Genomic DNA, 14,540 nt, shown 5'->3' on the forward strand with positions numbered 1-14,540 from the left:
GACTTCAAATACACACCATAACATTCTTGTAAAAAACAGACACCTGAAGAAAAAGAGGCACGCCTACTTTATTCTCAATTGGTATCATTAAACCTTCCCATTAAAATTGTTAATCTGGGGCTGGAGGGATGGCTCCACAGTTAAGAGCACTGGCTGCTCTTCCAGAGGACCTGAGTTCAATTCCCAGCAACTACATGGTGGCTCACAACCATCTGTAATGGGATCTGGTGCCCTCTTCTGGTGTACAGGCAGACCACTGTATACATAGTAAATTAGTAAATCTTTAAAAATAAAATTAACATAGTCTCTCCTTTGACAACTTCATATGCATACATAGTACAATCTAATTGCTTGTTTGTCTACCCTTTAAAAAATATTTATTTTTTATTATACGTGTAATGGGGTGTTTGCCTGCCTGTATCTGTGTACCATGTTCAGGCAGTGCCTGAAGAGGCCAGAAGAGGGAGTCTGAACTCCTAGGACTAGAGGTGAGGACTCTCAAGTCCCCTCATCTTCTCATCCCTCTCATTCCTCCCCATGCCCCACAGTCCTGTCTTTTCAGATCCACGCCCTCAGGCTTTGCCTCGTACCTATTTTGTTTACTACAGCTCTCTGTGTGAGCGTTTGATCACAACTGTCCATTGGAGACTGGTGGGATTGCCATTGGATGCACGACTGAAGGCAATGACTCTCCTCCCTAAAGTCTGTCGGGAGCAAATAGCTCAGCCGCAGGGTAGCATTTTGTATCCTTTCTCCTTATCCTTCGGTTTGTTACATTCTTTCTGCCCTCTTCCTCCATATTTCCAACCCTTAGAACGTTACACCTTTTCTTTAAGGCTGAATACTCATCTGTCACTTATTCTCCGTCACCTTCTGCACCTGCGAGTCTCCACAGTCACCGCCATCCACTATGAAGAAGACTTAGATAATTATTAACTTTTAAAAATGGGTTTGAGACGGGTCCTAAGTAGCTCAGGCTGGAATGAAATTTTCCATGTAGCCAAGATGACCTTGATCTTCCAATACCCCTGGCGCTGGTGTCACAGGCTTCTACTATCATACTCAGTTTATGAAGTGCTGGAAATCATGCAAATTAAGTGTCCTACCAACTGAGCTGTACCTCCAAGCCAAGCCTCTTGTTTTTAGCATCCAGACATTTTCTCCCACACATCCAGCATGCGAGGACTTGAAAGTTGGCAGCAAGGAGAGAGCAGGTCGGCTGTTTGTTGGCCTCTTCTGTCCACACTCCATGTGCACCCATGACCTATTTGGCTCTTGTTCCTTTCCTGGGGTACAATCCAGGAAGCAGGGCACAGTTTTCCTATAGGATCATGACACCAAACACCCCTGCAGTTTGGTTGGTTTGCAGGCTCTCTGGTACAGGGGCAGGATCTGCAGTCTCAATCTTGAGGCCAACCTCTTCCCATGCCCTTGATCTTGTCTTCTTTCCCCTTAGAGTGGGAAGGCTGTTCTCTCAGGGGTGGGAGGGAAATCCCTGCTCAGTGCTGGATGCTCCGTTGCACTGTCTGGTTGATGCAAGCACCAGGGTGTCAGCGCTTTCTAACTCTGGGCCAGGTTCAGAGATGGCAGAGAGCGAACACGTCAGGAGATTAGCATTTCCATTGAACCTGTGTCTAGACCTGAGCTCTCTTCACTGAGACGAAGGCCTGGAAGATTGCTTGACTTTTGTTCAAATTTCCCCAAGGAGACTGATCACAGAGAGATAATGTTATACAGAAAGAGAGAGACGAATCAGAACGTCCCTTTAAATCCCCTTTTCCGTGCCTGAGAAACGCTTTGCCTTAAAAAACTGCAACGCTAAGATTGTAACGGGCGATAAGGATGTTCTGAGCCTCTATCTCACCTGTGACAATCTGATATCAAGGGAGTCAAGCGGATGTAGTTAGCCTCATCATTTATCTTGCGCCAAGCAACTGGTTGGATCAAGATTTTCCACTTGTAAGAAGTTGATTTGTGTGTTCCACTCATATCTATGTCCTCTTACTCGAGTGGAAACGCCCTTTGTAGAGGAACTAGCTTGCATCTTCCATATTCCCTATCTACTTAGAGGCAAAGGCAGTGAATTACCAGGAGATAGAGGAGTAGGTCAACAATGCCCCATTCCTCAAATTTTTAATGTTTATAAACTCAAGCATCGGAGACAGGCAGCTGTCTTTCAGGTTGGGGATTTCTCTTTCCTTCTTTCTTTCTTTCTTTCTCTCTTTCTTTCTTTCTTTCTTTCTCTCTTTCTTTCTTTCTTTCTTTTTAAAACTAAACAACGTGGTAGGAATTTGGCATTGACTTTAGAGTAAATGACATCTCTCAGCCTATGCTTATGAAAGCCTGTGACAATCATGAAGGGAAAGTTTGCTTTGAAGAGGAAAAAGTATTGAAAGCAAGGTTATGGATCAATTTATTTTATATGATGTATTGTTATACACAAGGGTGATAAATCTTTTTGGAAATGCTTCAATTAATTAATTAATTAATTAATTAATTAATTGTATATACGTACACTGTAGCTTCAGACACACCAGAAGAGGGCATCGGATCTCTTTACAGATGGTTGTGAGCCACCATGTGGTTGCTGGGAATTGAACTCAGGACCTCTGGAAGAGTAGTCAGTGCTCTTAACCGCTGAGCCAAAGGATGATAAATCTTAATCCACTTAATACTCTTTTCTGTCATACACAGCTATCTCTATGATCCTAATTATCTATATCTATCTATCTATCTATCTATCTATCTATCTATCTATCTATCTATCTATCTATCTATCTATCTAAGTATATCATCATCATCATCTACCTGTACATATATAGTTAAACACTTATTTATCTACAGGTGTGAGTATACACGCTATGGTGCATGTGTGGAGGTCAGAAGATAACTTTATCCTTTGGGTTCTTGGAATCAAACTTAAGTCATAAGACTTGGCAGCACATAGCACCTTTACCTGCCGAGGCATCCTGCTGGCTTCCTGGTGTTTTTATTCCAAAAAAGGGGCACAGAGAGACAAACAGTTATACAAGTTCATACTCGTTGGCTTTTCCTCCGGGCAGTTTTGTGCTTCTGCCTCTCTTTAGATAGATAGGTCCACCCACTATCTTTTAATTTTGGGCAATAATCTCTCAGGGCTTGGGTATTATCTGATTCACAAGGTATAATTTCATTAGCGGCTTAAGATACTTCTTAATCAAGCCTATATTTTAATAGGATTAAAGATACCCAATTAGCCAGCAAATACAGGTTTTTTTTTCTTTTAAACTTTCAAAATAATTGCTGTGTATGAGAGCCCTTACCGGCTAGTCCCCTTTTTTGAGATTCGGTTGATGTTCTCTGCTCACACAACAGAGCGTGTCTCCACATGGTGTGGTTGAGCTTGTTCTGTGTGTTAGCTAAGGAGACACTTTGATGGAGAGTTTTGCAATGAACCTGCTTGCTTGTCAGCATTTTCCAGCAGGCTTTTGTGTGTACGAGAAATGCTAACACGCATGCCCATCTGTCCCGGACATCTCCTGTGGAGTGATAAAGCAGGGAACTTGCCATGCACTGAGCTCATCTCTTGTCCCTGGAGCTCAATGGTACAAAGCAGGACCAAGTCTCCTCTGACATCTTCCAGGATGCTTCGGCTTCCTGCTGTGTTTCTTGCCGTTGAGCACAGGCAAACACTTTATTACTGGATGAGCTCACGTTAGAACCTTAATCACACATGGTTACAGAGTAGCACAATTGCATTCTATTGTTAGCTTGACAGACTGAAAACTTTAGCATCTGGTTCTTCCTCTCCACCCTGTTTTTCTCTGTAGCCATGGTGAGAAACATGGTTTGTGTTTGCTTTTTTGTGCTTTCTTTTTTATTAAAGGGTGGTTAGCTGGACAAGGACTTAGGTCTCCTAAGTTTCCCCTTCCTCTTTGTGACTATCAGCGAATCACATCAGATGGTGGAGTCGAGCCCTTACTAATTGGGGTTGAAACACAGTTACCAGTTGCTGGAGGGATGAAGAACTCAGGGCCATGTTGGTGCCTTTACTTATCCTAGTTTGAGTTTCCTCACATCTCCCCCTCCCCTTCTTTTCCAAAAACATTTCCTTGGGGAAGTACTTTTGCTTTCTACCTTCCTCTGTGGCACACTGAAGCTACTCCTAACACCAGCCTTGGATTAAAACTTGTGACTAAAATGACACTCCTGTGCGCCAGGCCCACATAGATACAGACTCACCTTCCAGAAAAGAGAGGAAGATCTTTGTTGGGACCTAAAAAGGCAAGATAAAACAAAACAAAACAAAACAAAACAAAACAAAACAAAACAAAACACAAAGCTTAGAGAGAAGAGCCCCTCCCTCTGATTGGTGTCCGGTTGAAGTCTCCCAGGGTCCTGAGTATTAGCACAATGAATCCATGAGCCGTGAAGGTTGCCGAAGGAAAGACTCTAATTCCTTCATATAACTACTTAAAACAAGAATGTTGAAACACCAACAGATCCTCACTCAGGCCTAAGTGCGTGTGATCAAGTGTGGCTTTCTCCTTGCCCAGATGCAAACCTGCAGTTTTCTAGGAATCAAACAAACTTCTGTTGGGGGATAGTTTTGTGCACTGTGTATTCAGATGCTGATTTCTATGCTCAGACATCTGGTATGCTCATGGCCGGCTCAGCTGTGTTTTTTCTTTTTTTTTTTTTATCAAAGGGCAGTTAGCCGGACAAGGATTTATGTTTCCTAACTTTCCCCCCTTCCTCTTTGTGACAATTAGCCAATCATATCAGGTGGTGGCCATGAGATCTTACTGATGGGGTTGAAACACAGTTATCACTTGCTGAGTGGAGGATGGCTTGGTCAAGCACCTCTGGTCTTTATGTTATGGAAAAATTATTTTCCGTCACCTGTGGTTGGTTCATAAAAGAGAGAGCAGCCATGAGGAAACACATGGACCAGACCAAGGCAAAAGACTCAGATGCAGTTAGAGGACCGTTTGCCTAGAGGTAGGAGCCTAGATGGGCTAGAACAGATCAGAGTCTGCCTAGCTATTAGAGCTTGCAGATTATTAATAAAGATACCAAGTTTCTGTGTCTTTATTTGGGAGCTAAAATGGGCTACAGCAGGCATAGAAATGCCCTGAAGTTATTTGGGAGCAAAAGGGGCATAGAAACCCCCCAAGAATTACATTTACAAAATTCTGTTCATAGTACAAAGCTTGCCTTAGTCCCATTGTTTAAACTTTGTGACCCATGGGTTCATCTTATGTGATTTTGTTTTTATCTAAAGCACCCCAGGAGTTACCCTATGTGCCATTTACCAAAGGCAGGGTTCTTTGTAACCATTTGAAATAGAACTAGAGAGAATCCTGAGTCCTGGGACAAGTCAGTGCCCGTGCTTGGATATGTGCAGTTCTTTCCCAAGTGCTTCTCTTTCTAGTAGCCCCCTGCTTAAGTCTATGCTAAAAATATCTTTTCTTTAGAGCTGGAGAGATGGCTCAGCAGTTAAGAGCTCTCCCAGAGGTCCTGAGTTCAGTTCCCAACAACCACATGGTGGCTCACAACCATCTGTAATGGGATCCGATGCCCTCTTCTGGTGTGCAGACATACATGCAGGCAGAACATTGTGCACATAATAAATCAACATGTAAAAAATATCTTTTATGTGTGGGTGCTGTGTATTTGTACCTATCCATGTGTATCTATCTGTCCATTCTCTCTCTCTCTCTCTCTCTCTCTCTCTCTCTCTCTCTCTCTCTCTGTGTGTGTGTGTGTGTGTGTGTGTGTGTGTGTGTGTGTTAGAATATATGCCTGTGCTTGTGGAGCTCAGAGGTTAATGCTGGATGTCTTCCTCAAACGCACCCTGTCTCTTAGTTCTTGAGGCAGGATCACACTCACAACATGAAGTTCATGGATTGGACAAGGCTCGCTGGCCAGTGAGCCTCGAGGATCCTTCTGTCTCTACTCCCCAGGGTTGAGCTATAAACTACAGTGTATGTGACCACTTTCAGCCTTTTCTGAGGCGCTGCAGACCCACCCTCAGGTCCTTGTGCTTTCCAAGCGAGTGCTCTACAAACTGATGCTGACGCTGTAGACATTGCTCTGATTTAGAGGAGGAGGTAGGAAGTGTCCCAAGAAACAGTCTTCAGGGGCAACAATTTATTGTTTTGTACAGGGAACAGAAGCTGGGACCTGCTGCGTGCTGAGTGTGTGCATCTGTCATGGAAATACATCTTCGCTCTATAGTTTTTCTGTCTCTCTATGTATCTATAGTTTATCTATTATCTCTCAATTGATTTACCATTTATCTACTTACATTTTGTTGTAAGAATAAGTAAAGACTAAAGAGGGTAAACAAAATTTCAGAATTTTTCTTTCTGTTAAAAACAAGGGAAGAGGGGCTGGGGATTCAGCTCAGTGGTAGAGCGCTTGCCCTGGGTTTGGTCCCCAGTTCTGAGAAAAAAAAAAAAAAGCAAGGGAAGAGTAGTTCTTCTAACTCCCAGAACAACCACACATGCGCGCATGTGCGCGCGCGCGCACACACACACACACACACACACACACACACACACCATGCACATACACATACACATACACGTAAACACACAAACACACATATATACATAAGCACACACAAGCACACACATGCACACACAAGCACACACATGCACACACAAGCGCATACATGCATACTCATACACACCATGCACACACACATAAGCACACAAGCAAGTACACACATGCATACACATATACACATATGCCCACACACATATATACCATGCACACACACATATAAGCACACAAGCATGCACGCACATGCACACACACATTATCATGGTCATCGTCATCAACAACAGCAACAAGGGAAGAAGTGGGCATGGGTACATGGCTGTAACCCAGTGGCACTGGGAAGGCTGAGGCAGAAGGCTCTAGTCTGAAGGTTCTCAAAGACTATATAGTAAGACCATCTCTCAAAACAAGCAAAACCAGGGAGCTGCCGTCCCCTCTACTCCCTTTAATTTGATCACTTACACATGCTTTTGTAAATTCTTTCTTGAGCTTTTTGAAGCATTAGTCTTCCGAAAAGTCCAGCACAGGCTGGGGCGATGCTCAGTGGGCAAAGGGCTTGTGGTGCAAGCATGGGAGAGAAATGAGGATTCTCAGAGGCCACATCAAAAGTGGGGTGCGGCTGCGTGCCCCTGCTACCTCAGGGCTGAAGGCAGACACGGGTGGATCCCCAGTGTCTCTTCACTGTAGACAACTGGGAAACTCAAGGTTAAGGAAGAGACCCTGTTTAAAAGAAGAAAAAATATGGCAGAGAGTGAAGGAGAAAGACACTGGGCAAGAACCTCTGCCTACAATGGATCCATACCAGCAGCAACACACATACCAGAACAAAGGGACAAGCATACTAAGAAGTTCAGTATGACTTTTTGGCAGCTGGATTTTTTTTTTTCTATTCTTTTTTTTTGGAGCTGGGGATCGAACCCAGGGCCTTGCGCTTGCTAGGCAAGCGCTCTACCACTGAGCCAAATCCCCAACCCGGCAGCTGGATTTTAATAGCAGAAAATTACTCCTTTTTTGTTTTTGTTTGAGATGGGTGTGTGTGTGTGTGTGTGTGTGTGTGTGTGTGTGTGTGTGTGTGTGTGTAGCCCTGGCTGTCCTAGAACTCACCTATAGACCAGGCTGACCTCCAATTCACAGAGATCTGCCTACCTCTTCTGAGTGCTGGGATTAGAAGTGTACACAACCACTCCTAGCTAAGAAATGCCTTTTTTAAGGACCTGGAAACTCTCTCTTTGGGATGTAAATATTCAAAAGATACTACGCAGGTTGAAAAAAAAGCCTAATGTCCATGGGTTCGTTGTTCCCAAACTACCTCCTGTTATAAAGGTAGGAGACGTTGTCTTGTGTATAAAGCCTATTAAATAAGACAGACGTCACCCTAATTACCGATATCTAGGTTAAGTCTGTGAGAAATGGTCCACTGAACCATCTTCCTAGAGAATTAATTTATTATTTTGAGAGCACAACCTTGTAGGATAGATCTGATTGACAGTCTAATATGTTAACTTTTGCTCTGTGCTTATAAACTCTTAATGAGTCATTTGCCACACATTACATCCTGACTTAATGTTTATTGGATAATAAAATGTTTTATCTTTTGTGAAGAATCTTATTTCCCCAATGGATACATGGGGGCGATTAGTATAGTATTCTGTTATAAGTGATTTATTTGAAATATCTAACACTTCCTATTTGTAGTTTAAATTCCAGATGGGGCACCTTAAGATTTACTTATTTCTGGGGCTGGAGAGCTGGCTCAGCGGTTAAGAGCACTGACTGCTTTTCCAGAGGTCCTGAGTTCAATTCCCAGCAACCATGTGGTGGCTCACAACCATCTGTAATGGGATCTGATGCCCTCTTCTGGTGTGTCTGAAGACAGCGACACTGTACTTATAAATAATAAGTAAATAACATTTTAAAAAAGGCTTTAAACAAACAAACAAAAAAACAAGATTTACTTATTTTTAAAATATGCATTACGTGTCTGAGTGTGGGTTTGTGCCCATGAGTATAGATGCCCACAGAAGCCAGAAGAGGGCGCTGGAGTTAAGTCAGTTATGAGCTAACCACTCAGCGATCCATTCAGAATATTAAAGTTGAGTCATCACTCTAGCCCATACAGTAGTATTTTAAACAGAAGGAGGAAGAGGAGGAGGGGGGAGGGGGGAGGAGGAGGGGGAGGAAAGAGTTTACTTTCAAATTAAAACCAAAAAAATTAACCAAAGTTCTGATAAAATAAACAGACCCACTCACAAAGTTCTGTCACCTTCACCACCCTCTCGTTCTAAACCATTTTATTTCTCTTATTTCTTTGGAACCTTCCCTTTAAGGTTAGCAATTAATGTTGTTGTGAATAAATATCAGAGCAGACAATCTTGTTTTAAAGTTTACTTTGCATTTTTACATTGTGTGCATGTGGGGGTTGTTGCTGGTCTTTGCTACTTTGTGGGTTCTTCTTTTTCCCACCCTTTACCCCCTGCCCTTGATTTCACCCTCTAAAACTAAATGAGAGAGAGAGAGAGAGAGAGAGAGAGAGAGAGAGAGAGAGAGATATCCCTGAATCTATTTTGTTTTTTGTTTATGATCTTTTGTTTATGGTCTTTTTTTGAGTATGACCACTAACAAAGCACAACCAATCCCCCTGAATGACCAACAACCACCCACTATGTCTCCCAGGGCCCTAGCATTTGTATACCCTTGGAAAAGTTCCCAGAATCCCAAATGGCTACAGCTGGTAAAATGTCTTCTGCTAGAGCCTGAGGCAAATAGTCAGCTGCTGCGTTCAGTCTGAAGCGGCCCCAAATCCCCACACCTGGGATTAAAACGGAAATGCTTCCTCATGATATTTCTGGTTTCTGTTTGTTTCGTTTATCAAGACAGGGTTTCTCTGTGTAGCCCTGGCTGTCCTGGAACTCACTATGTTGTCCAGGCTGACCTCAAACTCATAGATCCATTTGCCTCTGTTTCTGGAGTGCTGGGATTACAGGTGTGTACCACCATGCCCAGCTTATTTCTGTGCTTTTTAAAGAAACCGAAATTCTGGGGCTGGGGATTTAGCTCAGTGGTAGAGCGCTTACCTAGGAAGCGCAAGGCCCTGGGTTCGGTCCCCAGCTCCGAAAAAAAGAACAAAAAAACAAAAACAAAACAAAAAAAAACCGAAATTCCAAAATTGTCAGGATAGGTGGTGGTGGGGTCCATGTACCACTCTGTGTGTGTGTGTGTGTGTGTGTGTGTGTGTGTGTGTGTAGGTCAGAGGATAACTTGCAGAAAGTCTGTTCCCTCCTCCTCCTCCACCTTCTTCCTCTCTTCTTTTTTTAAATATTTATTTATTTTATGTATATGAGCACACCATAGCTGTCTTCAGATACCAGAGGAATGCATCAAATCCAATTACAGATGGTTGTGAGCCACGCTGTGGTTGCTGGGATTTGAACTCAGGACCTCTGGAAGAGCAGTCAGTGCCCTTAACCACTGAGCCATCTCTCCAGCCCCAAGCCTGTTCTCTTCTATGATGTGGGGGCCAGGAATTACACTCAGGCCATCAGGCTTGTTTCCCTTTACACATTGAATCGTCTTATTGGCCTAACAATCTTTTTTTTTTATAGTGATAATTTTTAATGCAAATTAATTTTTACAAATGAATAGACAAATTAATCAATCCATGCACTATTCATTCATCCATGCATTCACCCACTCATTCACCTATGCCTCTCCTCATCTGTGCATGGAAGTATCCATTCATCCATATGTGTGCTCTGCCTTGGTCATGTCCATACTTCCTTTGCCCTCTTCCCTAATAGTTCTTCCTTTCTCTTCTCCCGGACAACCCTTATGGCTGGGATCACAGAGATGTTTCCAACATCTGGCTCTAGGGCAGTCAATCGATCTTTTACTGGATTTCCTTTATATCTTGCCCTAATGGAATGGACTAATGTTGAACCCATCATCTACATTTTGCGCTCAGAAAATATCCAACTGCGGGGGTCCAAGTTTCCCTGTGGTGTGTGTGAGCAGAAGATCGCTCACTTGGGCACTGCTGTTGTGTAATTCGGATGGAACGATAATCTTTCCCTCTTGGGCGTGAGACCAGATTAAAGACATGTATGCATCATACCAGCAATTATCCAGTCTGTGGCAGCTTAATTGTGTCAACAGGCCATCTCACTTTGCACAAATAGAATACATGTGTTCCCGTAAATAGCTTTGAACATTTGGAGAGAATGCTAGGGTGTATAGTTTTTGAACTCTCAGAAGTCATTGTTTCTGGGACCTCCCTAAACAGCCATTGGACAAGCAACTCTGTGCGGAATGAGGGCGCTGAGGCCAGCGCTGCTGTGGGGATCAGGGGAAGCACTTCCCTCCCTTCTTTCTGTCAACTCTTCAGTGTGAAAGTGTGAACATAGCAGGTTTGACCCTTTGAGAGTTACGCTGTCTGAGGTGACTGTGGCACTTTGATGAGTACTCAGTGGGCTTTGAGCTCTCTGTGGAGTGATCATCTAGCAGTAAATCGAAGGCACACACAGTCCACTCTCCAGACGGTGAGCTGACCAGCTCCTGGTCACCTTGCCTAAGCATAACCAACCCACTGAGTGCTTGGTGTACTCCTGAACACTGTAGTCTGAAATACTCTTGCACTTGGTGCCATAGAGTTCTCAGATTGAGTGACTTGTATATCCTTGTAATTAGCTCTTGAGCTGAATGTTTCTTTTTCTTTTCTTATTTTGTTCATTTAGGTTCTCAGTCCTGGCAAACATATTTCTTTACTTTCTCCTCCTCCTCCTCCTCTTCCTTCTACATTTTATTTACTTTGTGTGCGTGCGTGCCTGAACGTGTGTGTGAGTGAGAGAGAGAGAGAGAGAGAGAGAGAGAGACAGAGACAGAGACACAGAGAGAGAGACAAGCAGCGAGAGAGAGAGAGAGAGAGAGAGAGAGAGAGAGAGAGAGAGAATGAATATGGAGGTCAGAGAAGGACTGATGGCAATCAGTTTTTTCTACACACCACGTGGGTCCTGAGATGGAACTCAGGTCATAAAGCTTGGTGGCAGTCACCTTGCCTGCCACACCAACTTGCCAGCCCTGACTTTTATCCTTTATTTTTCTCTGATTTCATGTGATTGGTCCATTTACACACACACACACACACACACACACACACACACACACACACACACACACACACACACACACAAAGCTATACTGCCTTTTCAAATGCCCTTTGCCTTCGATTGCAAGCTTTTCCATTTTGGAAACTGCGAACACCACGCCAGCCTTTCTGAAATGCAGTCCGGCGGCGGATGTGAAAGCAAAGCCCTTGGTGGGACAAGCTGAATGGATGAGAGCCCACATTCGGCCACGCCCTTCCCAGATAGTTTTCACACGGCTGCCAGGAGAAAAATCCATTATGTGGATCCACCAAGCTTCGGCTCATCCTTAATTGTTTTTCTCACGTTTCGTAACTCGCTTGTGGCTCCGCGCCATCTGTCACCGCTGAGTCCAGACATGGGACTGGAGGATTTGCTGGCCTACAGGTACCACAAGCTCGGTCACCTTCAAAAACCATTATCTCTGAGATGTCTGCGAGTTGCCACCGTGCACTCACTTGCTGACGCCTCCACTGAATGAGATTGTCACCGAGGTCGCTGTGCTTCTTTCAAAGTTTGGGAATGGTTCTTTTACGAAAGCAAGGGCTGCCTGGCATAAGAGCGTGGGCTCTGTGGCCGTACTACACAGGCTGGGAGCTTGAAGGGGTCACGGGGCAGCTCATCAAGTTGTTTAGTTGGTGGGTTTCGGCTTTCTCATGGAGAAAGGAACACTCCATCTTCTAGGACCAGAGAGAAGGTAGACTCAGCCGATGCATGTGAACTGCTTAGAGCAGAACCACGTGTAATAGCTCAAGCAGAAAGGAAGGAGGGTAGCAAGTATGGAGCAGAGGGGAAGGTCAGGACGTGGCCGGAAGTTAGAGCCTTTGTACAGCTGAGAGAGAAGAACGGAATTAATCAGGTTGGTGCCAGCAGGTGAGGTGGGCCATGCACAGGAAGCACAAGGGTGTTGGGAGGAAGAGAAGGACGAGCTCTGACCTTAGCGGGTGTGGCAGCAGTGTGGACGATGGCCTGATGGGAGCACGCGCGCGGACAGAATGTAAGAAAAACCCTCTTCACGGGTTTTCACCGCAGTCTACCGGAAGAAACGAGTTTTGCATTGTGACGTCAGCACATCGCACATACGCATCGAATCATTTTCTTTTCTATTGCTGTGATAAAACACCATGATCAAGGTACCTTCTAGAAGGAAGGGTTTGTTTACTCAGGCTTCCTGTTCCAGCGGGCTTAGAGCACATTATGGTAGTAGATGGCGGCATCAGACAGCTGACTGGCGACTCGGAAGGCGGAGAGCTCAAGTCTCAAATTGCAAGTAGGAAACAGAGAAAGTTGAGAGTGGTGTGAGACTTTGAGTCCCCCAAACACCCCCCCTCCCCCAGGGTCTCTCTTCCATCAAGACCAGAGCTCCTAACCGACCCAAACATTGTCATCATCTGGACAAAGTCTAGGAACATCTGAGCCTTTGGGAAGATTCTCATTCCAACCACCACACAGATATGGAAGCAAAACAAAACCTTTGTAAAATAGTATTTGTGGACACCTCTCCCTATGTGGTTCAGGGTGGGCTTGAACTACCCAACCTCCCACTTTTTCCTCTGGGAGGCTGGCTAACAGGAATGTAGTAGCATACCCAGCTAATGTCTGGGTTGTTATCTCTATATGAGATAATGCCTGAAATATATGAAATATTATCTATTAAAATTTATTTATTCATTTAACCATTTACTTGTGCATTTGTGTGTATGTGTGTATGTGTGTGTGTGTGTGTGTGTGTGTGTGTGTGTGTGTGTGTGTACATGCACGATACAGCATGCATATGGAAACCAGAAGACAACTTGCAGGAATCAGTTCTCTCCATTTACCATGTGTGTCCCAAGTACTGAGTTCAGGTCATCAGGCTTGGCTGCAAGCACCTTTACTCACCTAGCCATCTTGCTGACCCAACCATGGAATGTTTAAAATACTGCCTACTACCCCTGTGTAAAGGGTTTTGGTATTTTCTGTTCCATTCCATTTTAAAACGCCGATTGTGTCCCACTATTTTAAACTAAGAGGTCACAAGCGGCAGCTGGAAAAACTACATTTCAACTTGCTGAGAGATTTAGACCTTACCCAATCAAATTTTTGTTTCCAGTTAAGTGTCATGTTTTTAAAAACTTGATGTGTTTCTTTTCCCTTCTTTCTGTCCTTTGACCTTTCCCAGTAAGTACAGCCGAAAGTGTCTACCTGTATTCTGCCTGAACCAAATGATGTCCGGAGGAAGCAACTTGAATATGATGCAGTAATGGTGTCTAAGAAATGTATTATCTATTCTTCTAAGTATGCTTTTGAAAGAAAAACACAGCAGTGCTTGGATCAATAGATTAGAGGAATGGTCCCAGGGATGGTTTCTGACTTTAAGTGATGGTGACTTCTTCTTCCCCCCGACCCCGGAGCTGGGGACCGAACCCAGGGCCTTGCGCTTGCTAGGCAAGCGCTCTGCCACTGAGCTAAATCCCCAACCCCTGATGGTGACTTCTTAATGACAATATTTAACTCACATACAAACTATCCTTTCGGGCCATAGCATACATTGTAACTCTGAAGAATAAGAGGTGGAATAATGAAAAGGTTTCTTGTAATGCTTACCCTTGGGCTGGGGAGGTAGCTCAGTTGGGAGAGGGCTTACTTAGCATGCAGGAAGCACTGGATTAGACTCTTAGCATTGGGGAAACCCTGGGGGTGCATATCTATAAACTGAACCTTTAGGAGAAAAAGGAGTCAGGAGGACCAAAAGTTCAAGGTTATCCTCAACTTCAAATTGAGTTCAAATAGGACAGCCAGGGCTACATAAGGTCCTGTTGAAAGACGACGACATCATCATCATCATCATCATCATCATCATCATCGTCTATAATA

At 44.0% G+C, this 14,540-nt stretch overlaps 2 long non-coding RNA genes across 4 annotated transcripts; one reads left to right on the forward strand and one right to left on the reverse strand.

Annotated features, from left to right (window-relative positions):
* Positions 1-6,971: 6,971 nt before the first annotated feature.
* Positions 6,972-12,734, reverse strand: LOC134480870 (uncharacterized). Of its 3 annotated transcripts, none has more exons than XR_010055800.1 (3): positions 12,621-12,734; positions 12,143-12,516; positions 6,972-7,266 (listed from the first exon to the last, which is right to left on the reverse strand). It is a non-coding gene; the product is annotated as an uncharacterized LOC134480870 (long non-coding RNA). The 3 variants fall into 3 exon arrangements; XR_010055801.1 differs by having other exon boundaries at positions 11,991-12,364; positions 12,621-12,697; XR_010055799.1 differs by having other exon boundaries at positions 12,143-12,708.
* On the forward strand, positions 12,588-13,981 carry LOC134480871 (uncharacterized). Its single transcript, XR_010055802.1, has 2 exons — positions 12,588-12,954; positions 13,846-13,981. It is a non-coding gene; the product is annotated as an uncharacterized LOC134480871 (long non-coding RNA).
* Positions 13,982-14,540: the final 559 nt, after the last annotated feature.

The sequence above is a fragment of the Rattus norvegicus genome, chromosome 10 (genome assembly GCF_036323735.1).
Source record: "Rattus norvegicus strain BN/NHsdMcwi chromosome 10, GRCr8, whole genome shotgun sequence".
NCBI classification, from domain to species: domain Eukaryota; kingdom Metazoa; phylum Chordata; class Mammalia; order Rodentia; family Muridae; genus Rattus; species Rattus norvegicus.